This window comes from Cnephaeus nilssonii, assembly GCF_951640355.1.
Source record: "Cnephaeus nilssonii genome assembly, chromosome: X".
NCBI classification, from domain to species: Eukaryota; Metazoa; Chordata; class Mammalia; order Chiroptera; family Vespertilionidae; genus Cnephaeus; species Cnephaeus nilssonii.
In genome coordinates, this window is record NC_137071.1 from 18,783,919 (window position 1) to 18,805,322 (window position 21,404).

Here is a 21,404-nt window from a genome sequence, read left to right on the forward strand (position 1 = left end):
TGGTCAAAGATCCTGCCCCCATGTGGACACAAGATGACCACCACAAGATGGCCAGCAGGGGAGGGCATTTGGGAGGTACCAGGTCTGCAAGCGAGGGCAGTAGAGAGGGACCAGGCATGCAAGGGAGAAAAGTTGGAGGCGATCAACCCTGCAGGGGAGGGCAGTTAGGGGTGACCAGGTCGGCAGAGGAGGGAAGTTGGGGGCAAACAGGCTGGCAGGGGAGCAGCTAGACATCAATCAGGCTGGCATGGGAGTGGTTAGGGGGTGATCAGGATGGCAGACAGAAGAGGTTAGGGGCAATCAGGAAGGCAGGCAGGCGAGCAGTTGGGAGCCAGCAGTCCTGGATTGTGAGAGGGATCGGGCCTAAACGGGCAGTTGGACATCCCTCGAGGGGTCCCAGATTGGAGAGGGTGTAGGCTGGGTTGAGGGACACTCTCCCGTCCCCGTGCACGAATTTCGTGCACTGGGCCTCTAGTATATCTATAATAATAAAAGGGTAATATGCTAATTAGACTGGATGTCTTCCGGACCTCAACCCAGACGTCCTTTCTGACAAAGCTGGGGCCAGAGGGAAGCAGGCCCGGGTGCCGGAGGGAACCCGGTGCCAGCAGCCGGGGTACGGAAGGCCTACTCTTGCACGAATTTTCGTGCATCAGGCCTCTAATATATATACATACACACACATGTATATATATATATTTTTTATTTTTTATTTTTATTTTTTAAGAAAAAAGAGAGTTGAGCAAGATTTAAAAGGCAATGAGACAGTAAGAAGATACTGTGTCATGGTTTGAACCTGGACACCAGTTGGGCAATAGAACATCAAAAGAACACAAGAATGTTTTTGTTCCTCTCAAAGTAAAAAATTCCAAATACCTTACACAAGGACTTCACCAGTGAAGTCTGCGGGTATCTTGTACTAAGGGCAGGTAGGTTGACTGGTATCTTCAATTTTTTTCAAAGGCTTGATATCATGGTGTATCCAGGAGTAAGAGATCTCTCTTTTCACTACTTATAAGATAAAGCTGGTCGATAGTTGAGTGAATTTTATGTCAGTTAAAGGAAGTAATGTGGATGGGTTCCCAACAATTTATCACATAACCAAATACAATCCCATTAAGATAATGGTTATACCCTTGAAGACTTATAGAGCCATATAGAGGTGGCTTTTGTCTGGAAAGGACAAAGAAACTGAATAATGTCCTCAGTTCTTTGCTACAGACACTGAGACAAACCAAGAGATTTTGTGTGCTTTGCTCATTTTATCAGAAACAACAAGTGATTTCATTACATAGAATCCTGTTCAAAATGCTAAGAATAACTAACACCTGCCAACTTTGGAGGAAAGATTCCTATCAGAATGATCAAATTTCTGCTGCTTTTATTTATTCAACTAGTTTAAGATTTATAAGAAATCCTATCTAATAAAGAGGGAATATGCAAATTGAGCATCACACCGTAACAAAGATGGCTGCGCCCACAGCGGAGGCAGGGATTCCATAACACAAGATGGCTGTGCCCACAGCAGAGGCTGAGTTCCCGTAATGAGCCTTAATGAGCAATCAGCAGGGACCTGAGGCTGTGTGGCACTGGGCTAGGGGACCTGAGGCTGCACCCCCACCTGGTGGGGCTTGACAGGGGACCTCAGGCTGTGTCCCCCACATGGCGGAGCTTGACAGGGGACCTCAGACTGCATCCTTCGCCCAGCAGGACTTGATGGGGGACCTCAGGCTACACTTCCTGTCTCCTGCCCAGCGGGGCTTGATGGAGACCTCAAGGTGTGGCCCCTGCCTCGGCCCTGGTCAGGGGACCTGAGGCCATGCCCCTCACCAGGCGGGGCTTGACGGGGGTGGGGCTGTCCGGGTCTGGGTCTAACGAGATTTCGAGGTGCACATGGGTGGGCGGGGACTTGACTCTGGTTCCCTTGGCACACTCTAGACTCTGACAGAAGGAAGATTTTCATATGCATTTTATTAATTTTCTTTCATCTCTGACACTTCTATTATAGAGAAAGGGCAAATAACAATATTAAAGTATTTCCTCTAATTAATTCCCTTTTAATGTGCACGAATTTCGTGCACCTGGTCACTAGTAACTAAATAATAGAAAATTCTAAAATCTTATTTTTAGGCTGTTTGGATGTATAACTAACATATTCTCTATCAATTTTTTTTACCTTTCTTAAAGAACCATAAGGTCACACGATTTTAACATTCTGATACACAATAATAATTAAATGTTTATTATAATTGACAATACAGATAAAGTATTGATTTGGTTGTTTTGACAGTTTTAAATAGACAATAATTTTAATTTTTGTCAGTTCCATATTAAATTTAAAAAGTAAATAAATAAATAGAACCTTTAAAGTTACGTTTCATTCTTAATTTGCTTAACAGAACACTTTAAAAAAAGATACAGAAAAATATGTGCAAGTTTGAAGACCAGGCCTGAGTCCATTCAGCTGTTTCTTCTACACACCTTTCAAGTATCTTACATAGAATAAGGAGAGTTCCAGATTTGAGTTAGAAAATGCTGGTTTGAATCTAGACCCTAACATTGTGATGTTGGGGGGAAAAATCAATCCTATGGCCTGAATCTTTATCTCCTTAAAATTCATTTGTTGAAATCCTAACCCCAAAACGTGATGGTATTAGTAGGTGGGGGCCTTTGGGAAGTGATTAGGACATGAGAATGGAGCCATCACCAATGGGATTAGTGCTTTTATAAAAGACCCCATAGAGCTCCCATTTCTTCCTCTTGTGAGGACACAGACAGAAGTTTTCCACTCAGAAGAGGGCCCTTACAGGACCTTGTGAACACCCTGATCTCAGATTTCCAGACTCCAAAACTATGAGCATTAAGTTTCTGTTGTTTATTAACTACCTAGTATGTGGCATCTTGTTATAGTGGCCCAGATTAAGACAATTACATAATCTCTTTAAACATCAGTGTTGTTGACTATAAAATGGGAACAATGCAACCTATCCTACATACTTTATAGTGTTCTTTAAGATTAAATGAGGCAATGTATGTAATATACATTTAACCTAGAAAATTAAATAAATGATTTATTTTTTAGTTTAACAAATTTTATAAAAATATTATTTAACACGTTTTTTTAGGTCAAATATAGTCACTTATTTTATTTAAAACTAGAAGCCTGGTGCACGAAATTCATGCATGGAGGGGGGTTGTCCCTCAGCCCAGCCTGTACCCTATCCAATCTGGGACCCCTGGAGAGATGTCTGACCCCACCGGGATCGGGCCTAAACGGGCAGTCGGACATCCCTCTCACAATCCAGGACTGCTGGCTCCCAACTGCTTGCCTGCCTGCCTTCCTGATTGCCCCTAACCGCTTCTGCCTGCCAGCCTGATCACCCCCTAACCACTCCCATGCCAGCCTGTTTGCCCCCACCTTCCCTCCTCTGCTGGCCTGGTCACCCCTAACTGCCCTCCCCTGCAGGGTTGATCGCCTCCAACTTTTCTCCCTTGCAGGCCTGGTCCCTCTCAACTGCCCTCCCTTGCAGACCTGGTCCCTCCCAACTGCCCTCCCCTGCTGGCCATCTTGTGGTGGCCATCTTGTGTCCACATGGGGGCAGGATCTTTGACCACATGGGGGCAGCTATATTGTGTATTGCAGTGATGATCAATCTGCATATTACTCTCTTATTAGATAGGATAGAGGCCTGGTACAGGGGTGGGGGCCAGATGGTCTGCCCTGAAGGGTGTCCCTGATCAGGGTGGGGTTCCCTTGGGGCGTGGGGTGGCCTGATCGAGGGGCCTGTGGTGGTTTGCAGGCCAGCCACGCCCCCTGGCAACCCAAGCGGAGGCTCTGGTATCTGGAATTTATTTTCCTTCTACAATTGAAACTTTGTAGTATGGAGCAGAGCCAAGCCTGGGGCTCCCTCCGTGGCCGCCAGCCACTTCTGTTGGGGTTATAATTGAAACTTTGTAGCCTTAAGAGGAGGCCTGGGCCCGGCCAGGGTGTGCGGAAAGCTTTGCTTCCCCTGTTGCTGGGGACAACCCTGGCTTGCTCTCTCAAGCTCCATCCTGCTGCCATTTCTGTTTGAATTTGTTTACCTTCTATAATTGAAACTTTGTAGCTTGAGTGGAGGCTTAGGCCTGGCAAGGGCAGGTGGAAAGCTTGGCTTCCTCTGTTACCTAGGAAACCTTTCTCTCTGTGGCTGTAGCCATCTTGGTTGGGTTAATTTGCATACTCGCTCTGATCGGATGGTGGGCGTGGCTTGTGGGCATGGCTTGTGGGTGTGTCGGATGTATGGTCAATTTGCATATTATTAGGTAGGATTTTTTTCTTTCATGATAATTTCTTAAAATTTCCCTTTAAGTACAGATAAACAGGTAATGTCTGTGGGTAGTAATGAGATAATACCTTATCCTGAAAATAGCTCAAAATTACCTTAGACACATTTTTACTCTCCAAATACATAGAATGATGTGTGTCAAATAAATACAATTTGAAAATGGTTTGATTATTCAAAGTTCACATATTTTAAAAATTTATCTTGATTGTTGAAAGTACAGATGTTCCCCTTTCCCCCCCTTGACCCTTTCTCCCCACTTCCCCCCTGCCTTCACCACACTATTGTCTGTGTCCATGGGTTATGCATATATGCAGTATATGCATATAAGTTCTTTGTTTAATCTCTCCCCACTGCCCCATCCCTGCCTTCCCTCTGAGACTCATCAGTCTGTTCCATGCTTCTAGGTTCATGGATTTTTATTATACTATTTTATTCTTGTGCATATATTATTAGACAGTAAGACCAAAGGGTACATGGACAGTAGTTTTATGCATTTTTGTGGTCTCCACTCGCCTAGTACAATGGCTATAATGTTTGTTGAACTAATGAAAATAATGCTCTTAGAAAGGTGTTCCTATGAATAATTTTTCATTCATGATGCTTCTGTCCAAAGCACCTTATCTGTAGGATCTTAATCAAAAGTAATGTCAATTCCCTACAAAAATTAAAAGAAATCTGAGATTCCTTTATGATATAAAACCTTGAACAGTAACTAGACAAAACCCCCAATAACCCATTAGGATAAGGGAGGAGTAGTGATTGGGAGAGGACATGGCTTTCTGAGGAAGAAATTTTTTATCTTTCTCCCCACTTTTTTTATTTAGAAATTTTCAGACATACCAAAAAGTTAAAAGAACATTCCTAAACCATGCACCTAAACTCACCAATTGTGAAGGTTTATCATATTTATCATATTTACTTCCATTCTCTCTCTCCCAGACAGGTAGGTAGGGTCTAATGTTGATGGATAGATAGGTAGTTAGATAGATAGATAGATAGATAGATAGATAGATAGATAGATAGATAGATAGATAGATAAGGCCCCTTTTGGGATACTGGTAATGCTTTATTTATTGTTCTAGATGGTAAACATTGGTGTATTCATTTTGTGATGATTGCACGGAGCTGAACACTTATCACTTTTTGTATACTTTCTGGGACTACTTGTAAATTCTCTACTTGCATATATCTTCTACTCCAACAACCATGGCTTGCAGAAGGACCTTGGGACCAGGTCTCATCAGATCTGGTTTTCTAGGCCAGTTTAACTACCAAAATTATTTTCCCTTTTTGGATTTGTTTTCTTACCTGTAAGATTAAGAGTTTGTGGTGGATTATCTCAAAGATTCTTTCTTCCTCTTACATTTTAAGATTTTATGTCTTCACACTTGAGTATACCTATTTCTGCAGTCTTATTTTCAATGTGCTATTCTTCAGGTAAAAAAAAAAATCTGATTTAAGCAACTTATTTTGAAAATGTCTTTAGAAACAATTCATTAACACAACACATTTCTTAAATAGTACTGCCTACTGATTTTTTGTTGTTGTTTTGACAGCAATTAGGAAAAGTGACACCGTATTTTCTGATCCATTTATTGAGCTAAGATACTTTATTGTGGCAATGAAACTTGGGTTAAAATTATAGTGTCACAGCCTCACCTGCTGGTTGTTTTCCATAGCCATATTATACACTTATTTCTGTATTATAAGATCAAAAATTTCCTCAGGCTTGCTGCTTTTAAGATGTATGCAGTATAGAACTGTTTAGAGTATCATGAGATACGGGGCAGGTTGGGGGTGGGGGGTGTTGGTGATAGTGTGGGTTGGATATCAAATAGTCATTTCAGTAAAGTACCTGCATAAAACACAGTTCTGACCCTCAAACAAATGGCTAAAGCAACAAGCTAAAGAAAGAACATAATATTTTCCAAAGTTTAGCTGAAAAGTGAAATGGCTGGCCTTTGTGTTGCTTACCAACAGGAATAAATTGACAATATGGTACAATAGAACAAGCCCTCAACTTAGAGAAAAATGACCTAGATCCCACCTTTTACTCCATGGTAGGTGATCTTAGGTAAATCAAATCATCTCAGAGCCTCACTATGCACATCTGTAAAAATGAGGATAACTATACATGCTATTCAAACCCTCCATAGGACACTTCAAGAATCAAATAGGACAACAGATATAAGTGTTTCATGAAGTGCTATAGAAACATCTGGGACTACTTATAAATTCCCTACTTGCATATGCCTTTTACTCCAACAACCATAGCTTGCAGAAGGACCTCAGGACCAGATATCATAAGATCTGGTTTTCTTGGCCAGTTAAGCTACCAAAATTTTACCTTTTTAGACTTCTGTTTTCTTACCTGTAAGGTGAGGGGTTTGTGGTAGATTATCTCTAAGACTCTTTCTTCCTCTTACATTTTATGTCTTCACACTTGAGTATACCCATTTCTGCAGTCTTATTAGCTGACTGTAGGTACCAGACTGATGACACATTATGAAGGTGTGCTATCAGAGATAAATTAAAGGACAAGGCTTCAGGCCTAGAGTAATCCTAGGGTCCTTGGAGGAGACCTGATTCCTTGAATGATCATAGCAGAAAGTGACCACTGAAGAAGAGTAAGAACAATCTGTTTATAGCATACTCAATATATTTCCTTAAATGGAACTCAAATGTAAAATTCTTCTGCTGAGTGAAGTAGTGTTGACTGAACCGTGCTGATCTAGGAAATGCTCTTAAAGTGTCCAGTATGCATGTGTGTTTCAAAAGAGTGTACTCAGAATTGGGTATTTGTGTTTGTAAGAGACAGTGTAAATTTGCTTTGAATATACTTTCAGGGTGGGGAAATTGGTATTGTGTATTGGTGACATATGCAATTGATTCTAATTTGTTGGCTGCTCTAGTTTAGGGTCAAATCTGTTAAAATAGAGACCTATATAGCAGCCAGAGAACAGGAAACTCTGAATTATGGATGCTGACAATAAACATAGAAGAGAAATTTAACTTTGATGGTGTAATAGATTCATTTGCATTACCTAAAGCTTGAAAGTAAAAGCCAAAGTGTCAAGCATAGAGCATGTACTCTGGGTATGAGAAAAACAATCCAAAAAGTGACCTTTCACAATGTGAGACAGTAAAAAGTTTGGTAACTAACTCTTCAATATGTCCCTGAGAACTCACCAAAGATTTAAGATCAGAAGAACTATTAAGAAAATCTTCCTGGGTGTTAAACATCGAACATAGATTATCTACGATGGGAAATCTCCTTCCTGAATTTGAAGAGAATAGATTCTTGTTGATCTGGAATGGTTTAGTTTAGCTACACCATGGGAATAAACTGAATGATTGCCCTACAACTGAATAGTCCTTTAAACCATATTCTATAAATTCTGTAACAATCCATAAGTATGGCATCTAAAAATAAAACTGAGAGCTTGAGGGTTCTTGGTTGTGAAAAACTACTGCAAGTATCACTCAGATGGCCCAACTTTTTTTCCCCCACTTTCAAAAAGCTAATGGCAACTTATTTTTTAACCCAATGGATGGTGACTTCAGTAAAGACAATTTTGTCACAAAGATTTTTATGAAGACCTGTAGTATACTGCTGAATGATTCCCCTGAGAAAACTCTGTTTACTGCTCCCTTTACAGTGGGTCAAGAGACTCTGATTTCCAGAACAGAACAGAACTACTTTATGGGCAGCTTTCTAAACCCCATGTAAAGGCAGACAAGCAGGACCTAATGTTACAAAGAGCTATTTTGAGCTAAGTGAGAGAACTACAGTTGGGCAAGTGAGAACAAATAACAGGGCTAATAACTGCAATCATTGCTTACATAAATTTTACTCATAGTATTCCTGGTGCTAAGTCTTACAGGCTTTCACATCTCATTCAATTGGAAGAACTTTTTTATTGGCACCAGAGTCCCAGGCTTTCATTATCCTTTAGGTTTTGTGGATTGACATGGCTCTAAATTGGATTAAACTTTAGAGTACTGGAGGTCAAGTTGGATTTTTCTAAACCTTTAGTTATTTGTAATCATTTGCATTCCTATGTCTTTTGAAAAAATATTTTTAAAATTTATTTCAGAGAGGAGTTGAGAGAGGGACAGAGAGATAGAAACATTAATGATGAGAGAGAATCATGGATTGGCTGCCTCCTACATGCCCCCCACTGAGGACATGTGTCCTGACCAGGAATCAAACCATGACCGCCTGATTCATAGGTTGACATTCAGCCATTGAGCCACACTGGCCGGGCTGAGTTCCTATGTCTTAACACATACTTAGACATTTGTAGAGCGAACAACTTTCAAGAAAATTAATTTTTCTAAAGTCTGTACTTTCCTGCCCCTGATATAATTGTATATATAGGAAGCATGGTCTCTTGCAAATACTAATATTTCAGCCAGGAAAACTGATTGATAGAAAACTGAAAAAAAAAAAGCCTCTGAAAATTGAAGTCTATGATTACTAGTATATACTACATACTACACCTGTCTCAGTTTATAGCTCACATTCTTCATGCAATGATAAACTAAGTCTTGTCTGATGCTCTATATACCTGAAAAGAAGAAGGGTTGAAAAAGAGTAAATGGTAGAGATGAAATCCAAAGGACACCATCCTCAGAGTGACAGAACAAGTGATTACTAGTGAGTGTGAGAACCTTCTGTTTATGTGGTTTGGAAATCTGTAGCATGAATCTTCTTTGAACTTATATGCATAAGAGAAAACATCAGAATGTTGAAAATAAAAATATAATGTTTGGGAGTTATTACCACTGGAATTCTATTTAGTTCATGGTTTAGTTCTGTTGGAATAAATAGCTAATTTTGACATCTTTCCATTATGTAAGAGAATAAGAAAGATAGTAGGTGCTAGTACCAGAAGGTCAGGGGTGGTTTTCATAGTAGTCAGTCATAGATCCCTGCCTAATGGTTTTGAGTTATTCTTACATAGTGCATATTATGACTACAGACATCTGATTGGCTTGTATTGCCTCTCAATAGGGTCATGGCAGATGGAAAACCTAAAGTAAAAGATTTTGTATAGTCACCAACTATGAATTGGGCAAAGATTGGATGTAGCATTGGAGATGTGAGGGTGCATATGTATGTGGGCATACATATGAGTTGTATGGTCCTACTGACCTAGAGCACGTAGTGGAGTATGTGGCTTCTGGGGGTTGCTGCCTTTTAATATCACACACACAACATAATGAGTTACAGCCTATTGGCTGAGTGACTGACTTTAGTGATCTAGAGACTCACCCATTGTGAGACAGAACTGATAATAGCACAAATGCATCCCTAACTGAAAGCCATGTCCTTTGCTCCATTTTGTTTCGTTAGCATGGGCTAGCACAGGCTTGTCTTTAGGCACCTGAGCGGAATGCATAACTTCTTGTCCTTACATGTAACAGGGATGACAACTATGATTCATGTTGAAAAGTAAAAGATGCAGCATACCTATCTACATCCAAGCTTGGGGCAACACTTCAAGGTTGGAGCTATGATATTTTTGTTTAGTAAACGGAAATTAAACTTCATTTGAATTTCAAAATTTATCTACTATTGGTGTGATTTAAAAGCAGCTGGTAGGTCAATATGGTGCTCTTTTTAATGCATTTTAGTACTGAGAAAAAACATAAATGCTAGATATACCACTGTTAAAATTTCTCAGAATATTAAAATGCAAACAACACACACATACATACACATAATAATAGTGTGATACCATTGCTTGAGACTCAGCTAAGATAATATTGGTCTATTTTTGACTCAATTTTTAATTTCATCTACAGATGAATGGTAACAATCATTGACCTATATCTACAACATGGTTCTATTTTTTTCCTAAATGAGTTCGCTAGAGGATCTAACAGCATAAATCTATTTCCCATGAATTAAATGTAAAACTTGTGAATGCATCTAATGTTTTCGGATTGAACCAAGTATTTTTATGAATACAGATTGTCCTGGTCCACATAGGAAAACTTACTGGTGAGCGGCGGGTTGGCAATGAGTAAATGCTGCTCAGCAGGTCAGACGTGTACAGCTGGAGAAAGATCATGCAATTCAGCTAGTATATTAGGAAAACGCAAGTCTGGAAAGGAGACAATCCACATTGCAATTAAAAAATTCTATATAGACTTAGAGATCTAGTACAGTACACATAAGCAGGAGAAACATAAATATCTACTAAAAGAATTTCATTAGGCTTTGCCTTTGAAGATTTTCTTTCTTTTTTTGGGAAACAAAACACAACAAAACACCTCCTGTTGCCCTGAATGCTAATGATAGAAGACTGTTGCTATGGTGATGCTAATTTCAACACTGTTGCCTGTGGACTTCACATGAACTTGCTGTTTTAACTTCTGCAAATGTCATTTACAAAATGAAAACCCATTAATGATTAGCGAGGGCACAATGTTCCACTTTAATTAGAATAATAAGGAATGCTGATGCACAAAGTACAGGTTTGTGAATTGCTACTGAGCCTACACTGTCAAAATTAATTACTACCGATGAGGATTTGGTTCTATTTTTTTAAAGGAAGCTTTAGAATAGAACAGTTGTATTTTGACTTAAAAGGAATTTAAAACTCTCCTTTTTTTAATTTGAAGGTTAAAAAAAGAACATCTCCTGATAGTACACATAAAAACTCACTGAAAAAAGCAAAACAGAAGTTACAACCAAGGGTCAGATATTTCTAACTGAATAAGAACTAAAGAGACTTCAATCAACTAACTGTCAGTTTTAAAAAAGGGCAGGGGAGATGATGGAGTTAAGTTGTTTAAATATTTAAAAAATAAATATGTGAAGTAAAAGTGCTGCATATGACAAATATCTTGATGCTGAGTGTATTTTGATTTATGTGTTCACAGAAGGAAATGTGAAGACCGCTTAAAACTGGAAATAAACAGGAGGAAACAAAATGAGTTAAATTCTTTCTAATGACAAAATATTAATTTATCTTGAAATAAAGATTTTTCTCACCTGCACAATTTTTTTGAGAGAGTGAGAGTGTGTGAGAAACACTGATTTGTTGTTCCACTTATTTATGTATTCTTTGGTTGATTCTTATATGTGACCTAACCCGGGATCAAACCTGCAACCCTGGTGTATTGGGATGGTTTTCTAACCAACTGAGCTACCTGGCCAGGGCTCACCTGCACAAATTTTGAGTCAAAATCTAAAGATGGGTTGGGAGGGGTATATTCTATATTTAAATTTGTTTCCACATGGTTTGCTGCAAAGATTGCTTTGGACAATTTTATTTTCGATGTTCTAAATTGACATTCTGGGTCACCCTCTAGTCAGTGAAATAATTTTATGCCACTGGTGCAGCCAACCAAAAGTGGTGGTGTTTTTACTGAATGTAGAAAGAGCAAAACACATTTTTCATTATTAGACAAATATTTGTACAGAAGTCCCAAACCCATAGGTTTTGAAAAGATATGATAAAGGGGAATGACACTAATTCTCTATGCAGTCTCTAGAGTGATTCTTGAAAATCCTATCATGTTCTGGGCTTTGAGCTGAGCCATATTATAGGGTCTATCTAGAACTGTCAAATTACCTGGGCTATCTAGATGAAAGCAGAATTGTGGTGGCCTTACTTGCCTACCTGATATTAAACCAAGAGTATTTCACCAGGGGAGATAGCTGACATCTGTCTTCAAAAGTGAGAAGTCAGAGTACCCTTTGTATCTAAGCATAAACTTTCATTGCTCAACAAAAGGTGGGGTACGAAACAATATGAATGATATTTTCTATATTTTATTAGGAAAAATTAAAAAACTCAAAGAAGAGGCCCTGGCCAGTGTGGCTCAGTTGGTTGAGCATTGCCCTGTGTACTGATATGTCACAGGTTCAATTCCCAGTCAGGGCACATACTCAGGTTTTGGGTTTGATCCCTGGTCAAGGTGCGTAGGTGAGGCAACCGATTGATGTTTCTCTCTCTCCTTCTCCCTTCTTCTCTCTCTAAAATAAATACAAACATATTTAAAAAAAAACTATTACCAATATGTTCATAGTAGTTGTCTGGGTGGTTAGGAGTGACTCGATATATATTTTTAATTCTATTGTGCTTTTCACAGTGAACATTTATTACTTTGTTATGAGAAGAGAAACTTATAAATACTAGTTTTCCAAAACACTGCACAGACTTTTAGTTTCAACTTAGAGATGTAGAGAGCTGCAAAGAGGCAGCTCCCATACTTACAATAAGAAAAAAGATGGACCGATAAATTCACTTTTCACCAACCTTTCAGAGAAATGAGGTCACAGAACAAACAGCCACCTTGAAATCTGTAGAGTGTCATCTTCAGCCAGGCAGAGGGCCTGAACATTTGGATACCTGGGGCAGAAGCCACCAGATGTTATATAAACTGACAGGGAGATTAAATTCCTGGAGACCACCTGAGGGCCTGAGAGTGAGAAGCTCCTGGGGCCATAGCCATAGGAGGATTCCTAACCTTTTGTAGGCTTTTTCCTCCAGGAACTTCATGAGGCTCTCACAGAGAGGATGGGGAGAATCTGGAGAAAGCTCTTCCCACTCTTGGTGGTGCTGACTGGGGAAGCCTCACAGCAGCCAGCCACTGTGAACCTGTCCAAAACTCTCCTCACTTAAGAAAGGGAGGCTTAATCTGGAGAGGGGAGCATGTCACTTGAGGGCACTGGTGAATAGCCAGGACAGTTGGGGGAAGGGACTATCACCCAGATCTAGATCCCATATCACCCAGGTGAAATAAAAGCCTTAACCTGAAAGAGAAAGGGCCTCAGGACCATAGACAGAGAAAATTTAGGTGGATACTCACTGTAGCTTGGGGGAGGGAATGGGAGGCTAGAAAGTTCTACTCCTGGTGGAGGGGCAGAAACAATTATGAGGGCTACACCCCCAAGATCCAGGCCAATTAACCAGCACATTAGAGAATGCTCCTGGCCCTATGTTCCACTACCACACTAACAAGCTTCCAGTAATAGAACAAAGTTACCAGAGGAATTTGAAGGCTCTGGTGCCCATAGTAACAACATACCTCAACAATGATAACCATAGCAACAAAAAATCTTCAAACACAGCCCCTGCCCCAACCAGAGTAAACTAAATCACCAGACTAAAAATCTATTACTCTATAGAAGATGTCTGGTTTTCACCCCCCAAAAATCAGTCTAAAGAAACAAAGCAATCATCAGAACCAGACTCAGATATGTGTCAGATGTTAAAACTATCAGAGAGGAGATCTAAAGTAACCAAATTAATATGTTAAAAAGCTCTAATGGGAAAGGAAGAGAGTATATGCAATATCAAGTAGGTAATTTCAGCAGAGATGGAAACTATAAGAATGAATGAAATGAAAATGCTATAAATCAAACACAGTAACAAAAATGAAGAGTGCCTTAGATGGGTTCATCTGTGGATTTGACACAGACAAGGAAAGAATCCATGAACATTGAGACAGGGCAATAGAAATTATCCAAACAGAAGGGAAAAAAGTGAACAAAATTATGCAATTTTAATACAGTTGTAATAGTCTTTTAGCATTAGTTCAGGCTCCAGACAACAGCTACTTGTCAGATTAAGTAACTTTGGTACAAATATGTAGATCAAGTATAAATAATTATGAACTAAAGTGTTTACTCACAAAGTATGCTTTGTTAGGTAACCAAGTGACATTCTAGTTGATAATCTTAATGTATTTTTATTTATTTTACTTATTTTTTATTATTTAAAAAATATGTTTTTATTGATTTTAGAGAGAGGAAGGGAAAGGGAGAGAGAAACATTGATAAGAGAGAAACATCAACATCAATTTGCTGACTCCTGCATGTCCCCTATTAGAATCAAGCCCAGAATTGAATTGGTGACCTCTTGGTGCTCAACCACTGAGCAATACTGCCCAGGCAATCATGATGTATGTTTTTTTTTCATGATGTATGTTAAAAATGCCTGTTTCAGTTTTAAGAGTTTTAGGAACTTGCCCTAGCAGGGTTGGCTTAGTGCTGTGGTCGGCAAATTGCGGCTCGCGAGCCACATGCAGCTCTTTGGCCCCTTGAGTGTGTCTCTTCCACAAAATACCATGGTCTGGGCGAGTCTATTTTGAAGAAGTGGCGTTAGAAGAAGTTTAAGTTTAAAAAATTTGACTCTCAAAAGAAATTTCAATCGTACTGTTGATATTTGGCTCTGTTGACTAATGAGTTTGCCGACCACTGGCTTAGTGGATAAAGCATCAGCCTGTGGACTGAAGGTTTGATTCCAGTCAAGGGCACATGCCCAGGTTGTGGGCTCGATCCCCAGTAAGGGGCATGCAGGAGGCAGCCGATCAGTGATTCTCTCCATCATTGATGTTTCTTTCTCTCTCTTCCTCTACCTTCCTCTCTGAAATCAATAAAAATATATTTAAAAAAAGAAGAGTTTTAGGAAATAAAAAAAGTCCAGGATACCAAATAAAAATAATGTTTTCTCCCACTGTCCAGAATTAGTCTTTTTAAACAAAATAAAACAATGAGTATGAAATTCAGGTCCCCTTTGATTGCTCCTCCCTTACACTACAACCATTATGATAATTCTTATGCATATTTTTCCAGGCTTTTAAATTATTTTATTTTGTTATATTTAAAAAAATCAGTTCTGTTTTATGTTTAAAGTATTACATATGTCTCCTTTTCCCCCTATCAACTCTTTCCCGGCCACTCCCACCCCCCAAGGACAAGCCCCCATTGCCCCAGTGTCCATGTCCATTGGTTATGCTAATATGCATGCATACAAGTCCTTTGGTTGATCTCTTACCCTGCCCCTCACCTCCCCTACCTTCCCTCTGAGGTTTGACGGTCTGTTCGGTGTTTCTCTGTCTCTGGATATATTTTTATTAATCAGTTTATGTTGTTCATTATATTCCATAAATTGTGAGATCATGTGATATTTATCTTTCTCCAACTGGCTTATTTCGCTTAGTATAATGCTCTCCAGGTACATCCATGCTGTTGTAAATGGTAAAAGTTCCTTCTTTTTTTATAGCCGGGTAGTATTCCATTGTGTAGATGTACCACAATTTTTTAATCCACTCATCTGCTGATGGGCACTTAGACTGTTTCCAAATCTTAGCTATTGTAAATTGTACTGCTATAACACTAATCAGAAAAAAATCAGTTTTAAAATTTTTAATGTTAAAACAGTACTTCAAAAGCAAAGAGCTTTAAAAATTGCCCTTCTAAAATTTAGCATTAGATTCTCATTCAAACCCATGGTTTCAGTCACCAGTTACATACAAATGCTATCTAAATGAATAACTCCAACCCAGTCCCACCTAGATATATATTGTTTGTCAACTTAGCAGTGCTTTTCAGATGTCACAAATCACCTTGAATCCAAACACTCTCAATCAAATTGCCATCTCAAATCTGGCTGTTCCGTGCGTTCCTCATTTCACTAAAAAGTGCCATCAACTGTCCATTGCCCAGAAATCTAGGCATGACTCTTGACATGTTTTTCTTCCTCTTTGTAACCCCTTCTCATTATATCTATCCTTAAACCCTAAGGATTTTTCCCTCTTAATCTTTCTTAAATCTCTTTCTCAACATCTCGAACCCACCATCATCATGGGCCAAGTACCATTATCTCTTACCTGGATTTCATCAATAACATTCTAACATTTGTATCCATGGGGTCCCCATCCACTTCATTTGAATTAACCAGAGAGCTTTTCAAGTTTTCTCCCCAGCCCCTCCAGCAACATCACAATGTCATTTTAACTCCTTGTATTGACAAGTTCCCTCCTGAAAAACTGCCTTGAGACATGATCTCCCCTCTTTTCTATGTTAACATTTATTCATATTTAGTATCTCAAATCCATTATCTGCTCTCTAGCTATACTTTATTTTTTTTAAATATGCTTTTATTGATTTCAGAAGGAGGAAGGGAAAGGGATAGAGATAGAAACATCGATGAAAGAGAAACATTGATTACCTGCCTCTTGCATGCCCCCTACTGGGGATCGAGCCCAAAACTTGGGCATGTGCCCTGACCTGGAATTGAACTGGTGACCTCCTGGTACATAGGTTGATGTTCAATCACTGAGCCATGTGGGCCAGGTTCTGGCTATCCTTTAGAGATAGCATGAGTGTTGCTTACCAAAGGTAACTACCTGCATCTAGCCCAGTAGCTGGTATGTATGTGTGTGTGTGTGTATATATATATATATATATATATATATATATATATATATATATATAGCTAATATGCAAATTGTCCCCTCAGGAATTCAACCTGGAGACAAGGAGTTCGATCACTCACTATGACATGCACTGACCACCAGGGAGCAGCACAGAACATGGTGGGCGACCAGTGACGGTGGCGGGCACTGAGGGAGCAAGGGAAGGAGGAGGCAGGGAGGCAGGGAGGTGGGGAGGCAGGGAACCTGATCGGCCCTGATTGCTGGCCAGGCCTAGGAACCCTACTTATGCAGGAATTTCGTGCACTGGGCCTCTAGTACTAAGATAAATAAATCAATCATTCAAGAGCATATCTTTAAATAACTATGTACTTGAGATTTTTCTTAGGCAAGGAGACTCCAACTGTGTCTTAAGTACATTAGAATTAAATAACATTTTAGTATTTGTGTGAAATTTTGAAAGCAGTAACAAATAGCAATTTCTGTTTTTACAAATACAACTGAGGTTAAAAAAATATACCAAGTAAAAAATAACTTCATACTAAATTGGCTAATTCCTGGTGAAATTAACCATTTATGCTTCGACAATAATCAGAGACACCTTTATAAACTATGTATCTTTAATGAATAATAATGGATTTTATAATGTTATACTTTAATTTTAGCATTTCAGAAGAGTTCACAAATATACCAATTAATCTCTGCAATGGTATTGTACTCACACATTGCAGGCCAATTCAAGGAAGTAAATCACACAATAAACTTCAAAAGCATAGGGAAAATTCTTGGATGTCTAAGAAAAAGTTCTCTCCTTCTGATACCTTATTTATATATGTCTTATACTTTTATATAGATCTTTAATATAGAATTAAAATAAAGATACAGATTATTTTAGTGATCCTATTTAAAAGGTGAAAGATTTATATGATCTGAAGAGAAACCAGAGTATAGCTACCTTATTTAAATCCTAAGCAAATTTATTATTTAATTCCTTTATTTTGTGGGCAATTTTTTATTGCGGTAAAATATATATTACATGAAATTAATTACTTTAACCATTTTTATTTTTTTTATCTTTTTTAAAATACATTTTATTGATTTTTTACAGAGAGGAAGGGAGAGGGACAGAGAGTCAGAAACATCGATGAGAGAGAAACATCGATCAGCTGCCTCCTGCACACTCCCCACCGGGGATGTGCTCGCAACCAAGGTACATGCCCTTGGCCGGAATCGAACCTGGGACCCTTCAGTCTGCAGGCTGATGCTCTATCCACTGAGCCAAGCCGGCTAGGGCTATTTTAACCATTTTTAAATACAGAATTTAAAATTCAGTTACATTAGGTACATTTACAATGTTATGCAACATCATTATTTTCCATTTCCAGAACTTTTTCATCACCCCAAAGAGTAATTCTGTATGCATTAAACTATAACTGCCTTTCCAGTTCACCCCTCGGCAACCACTAATCTAATTTCTATCTCTATGATTTTGACTATTGTAGGTACCTCATATGAGTGGAATCATACAATGTTTGTTCTTTTGTGTTGGGCTTATTTCACTTAGCATAATGTTTTCAAGGTTCATCCATATTAGAATTTCATTCCTTTTTAAGGCTGAAAAATATTCCTTTGTATGTACCACATGCATTTTGTATGTACCATATGTGGTCATCTCTTGATGAACATTTAGGTTTCCACCTTTTGAATAATGTGAACAATTCTGCTACGAACATTAATGTACAAGTATTTGAGTCACTGCTTTCAATTCTTTGAGGTATATCCTAGAAATGCAATTGCTAGATAGTACTGTAATTCTGTTTTAACATTTTGGGGAACTACCAAACTCTTTTTCACAGTGGCTGCACCATTTTCCATTCCCACCAGCAATTTAAAAGGGTTCTATTTTCTCCACGTTCTCATGAACACTTTTTATTTTCTGTTTTTGTTTTCTTTTTTACAATAGCCATCTTACTGGGTGTGAAATGGTATCTCATTGTGGTTTTGATTTGTATTTCCCTAATAACTAGATGTTGCTTAATTCTTTTTGTAGGTTGTTTCCATTTTACATTTCCACTAAACATTTTGAATAATCAGTTTTACTTCTTTTAAAAAATATGCCAATGCCCTAGCTTGCTTGGCTCAGTGGATAGAGCATCGGCCTGCGGACTAAAGGGTCCCGGGTTCAATTCCAGTCAAGGGCACGTGTCTGGATTGCAGGCTCGATCCCCAGTAGGGAGTGTGCAGGAGGCAGCTGATCCATAATTCTCTCTCATCATGGATGTTTCTTTCTCACGCTCCCTCTCCCTTCCTCTCTGAAATCAATAAAAAATATTTTAAAAATATGCCAAGTTAAAATATGTTAGAGTAATAAATATCAACTGCCTGCCTCGCTGGCTCATTTTAGGCCCCAGGTCCTATTTGTTTCAGGTCTATTTCTTCCTCTAGAAGGACAGGAACTCTTCTAGGAGTTGTAGGAGTTCCAGGAGGGCAGGAGCTATGTCTGTATTGCTCATTATCATATCTCTGGTGCCTAATTCAATATCTGGCACAGTAGCCCCCAATAAAAATAGTTTGCTTAATTAATTTAATGAATCTTGTAACACATTTGCCTTTGGCAGAGCAGAAACAAGTTTAATATTGAAAAGTCCTAGGGTTTCCTCTTTCATCCCAATGTGATGGCATCCCATCCCATGATATATGTATATTGATGACTCCTGAAGTCATAGCCCTTGGCCTGACCTCTTCCTGGAACTTCAAATTCATATTTCCAGCTACATGCTTGCATACCCAATAAATAGTGTCCCAAACTTAACATTTCTAAACCTAGGTAGCTCCAGGGTTTCTACATAGAATGCCTATACAATTGGCAAGCTCAATCTCCCCCCCAACCCGCCCAAACATATTTTTATTGATTTCAGAGAGGAAGGGAAAGGAACAGAGAGATAGAAACATCAATGATGAGAGAGAATAATTGATCGGCTGCCTCCTGCAAGCCCCACACTGGAGATCAAGCCCACAATCCAGGCATGTGCCCTGATCAGGAATCAAACCCGTGACTCTTGGTTCATAGGTCGACGCTCAACCACTGAGCCATGCTGGCTAGGCACACATTCAATCTTTTGTTTAGATTATATGTTTTCCTGTTATTGGGATAAAGAGTGGCCAGTGGGCATTACTGGAGACCAAAAGCTCTTCACATTACCCCTTGGTGCTGTCAATTGTGTCTAAGACAGATCTCTTGATTTTCCCTACTGAACTTGTTCATCTTCAGGTACCTGTTCCAGACAAAACCCCAGGAGACATCTATATTGCCCTCTTTTCCTTACCCTTGACCTCCAACATATCAGCAAGATCTGTTTCTAAAATATATCCCCCAATCACTTCTCATTATCTCCACTGCTACCATTATCTAGATGGAATCTACTACCACCAGTGCTTTCTACACACCTATTGGTCTCTTTCCTTCCACTCTGGCTCTTCCTGTTTCCTCCCCCCATCCCACATGTTATACCAAGTATATTCACAGCAGTCAATATGTCCTGCCAATCTAGTCTGGTCTCAACTTGTACTACCACAAAGCACCAGCATAAAAAACAACCACATCTATCAAACTTTACCTGGGACATTGAGAAAGGCCAATGTTTATATTTCAAAAGTTTTCCTCTTTGGGGTTGTAGAAAAGTATATTCAGGGTTCAAGTTCCAGAACCTTCTTGTTTACAAACCAGGAACACTTTGGTAATTTGTAACAAAATTGAAAGTAAGATTTGGCAATATGTATACTTCATATGGTGAACATTAAAATAAACAAACCAAACATATTGTCTGCCAAAATATTTTTGTTGTTTTTGTTTATGGTTGTATGATTTGAACTATCATAGAAGACAATCAGAGGAAGTCCCAGGCAGTAGGCATTTAAAGAATTGTCTTCGCCCTAGATGGTTTGGCTCAGTGGATACAGCATCAGCTTGCTGACTGAAGGGTCCCGGGTTTGATTCCAGTCAAGGGCACATGCCTGGGTGGCGGGCTCTATCTCCAGTAGGGGGCGTTCAACAGGCAGCCAATCAATGTTTCTCTCTCATCATTTATGTTTCTATCTCTCTCACCCTCTTCCTTCCTCTCTGAAATCAATAAAAATATATTTAAAAAAAAGAATTGTCTTCTTTCTTTGAAACAGATACATGAAACTTGGATATTGGAAAAATGTATTTATTGTAATACATACATCAAAGTATTAAGAATTGTCCAACTAGCCCTAGCCAGTTTGGCTCAGTGGATAGAACATTGGCCTGTGGACTGAAGGGTCCCAGGTTTGATTCTGGTCAAGGGTACATACCTTGGTTGTAGGCTCAATCCCCGGCCCTGGTTGGGACTAGTGTGGGAGGCAACCAATAGATGTGTCTCTCTCACATCGATGTTTTTCTCTCTCTGTCTCTCCCCTTCCCTTCCACTCTCTCTAAAAGTCAATGGAAAAATATGCTTGGGTGAGGATTAACAACAACAACAACAAAAGAATTGCCCAATTAGGATTTATATGAAATTAGTTTTCAAATGTAAAAAATAGTGGATTAAATTATACCTTTATAATGCATATTATACATTTAAGAGAGGCTTATATATCTTCTGATTGATTTATAAGCAGAAGTCATGCTATTATGTTCAGGATCATGCCCCTTATTTTCCAGAGTAATGAAGTTCAAAGAGTAATACAATTATGTAAGGGCATACATATTATTTTATAACATCTATAGAATTTACATCTTTATACACTTGTGCCTAAATTTAATTTCCTATTGGTTTATTATTTCATCTCTGCCTTTGGTGTTTTATTTCCCAAATTAAATTTCTCACACATTTCCTTAGGTACATTATTAATCTACACAACAACAATAACCTGTTC

General features: G+C 38.9%; 1 protein-coding gene across 2 annotated transcripts in view; it reads right to left on the minus strand.

Annotated features, from left to right (window-relative positions):
- The window catches only part of DMD (dystrophin), a 2,362,317-nt gene that overhangs the window by 183,972 nt on the left and 2,156,941 nt on the right, over nucleotides 1-21,404 (minus strand). The gene's annotated exons all lie outside the window — the stretch shown is intronic.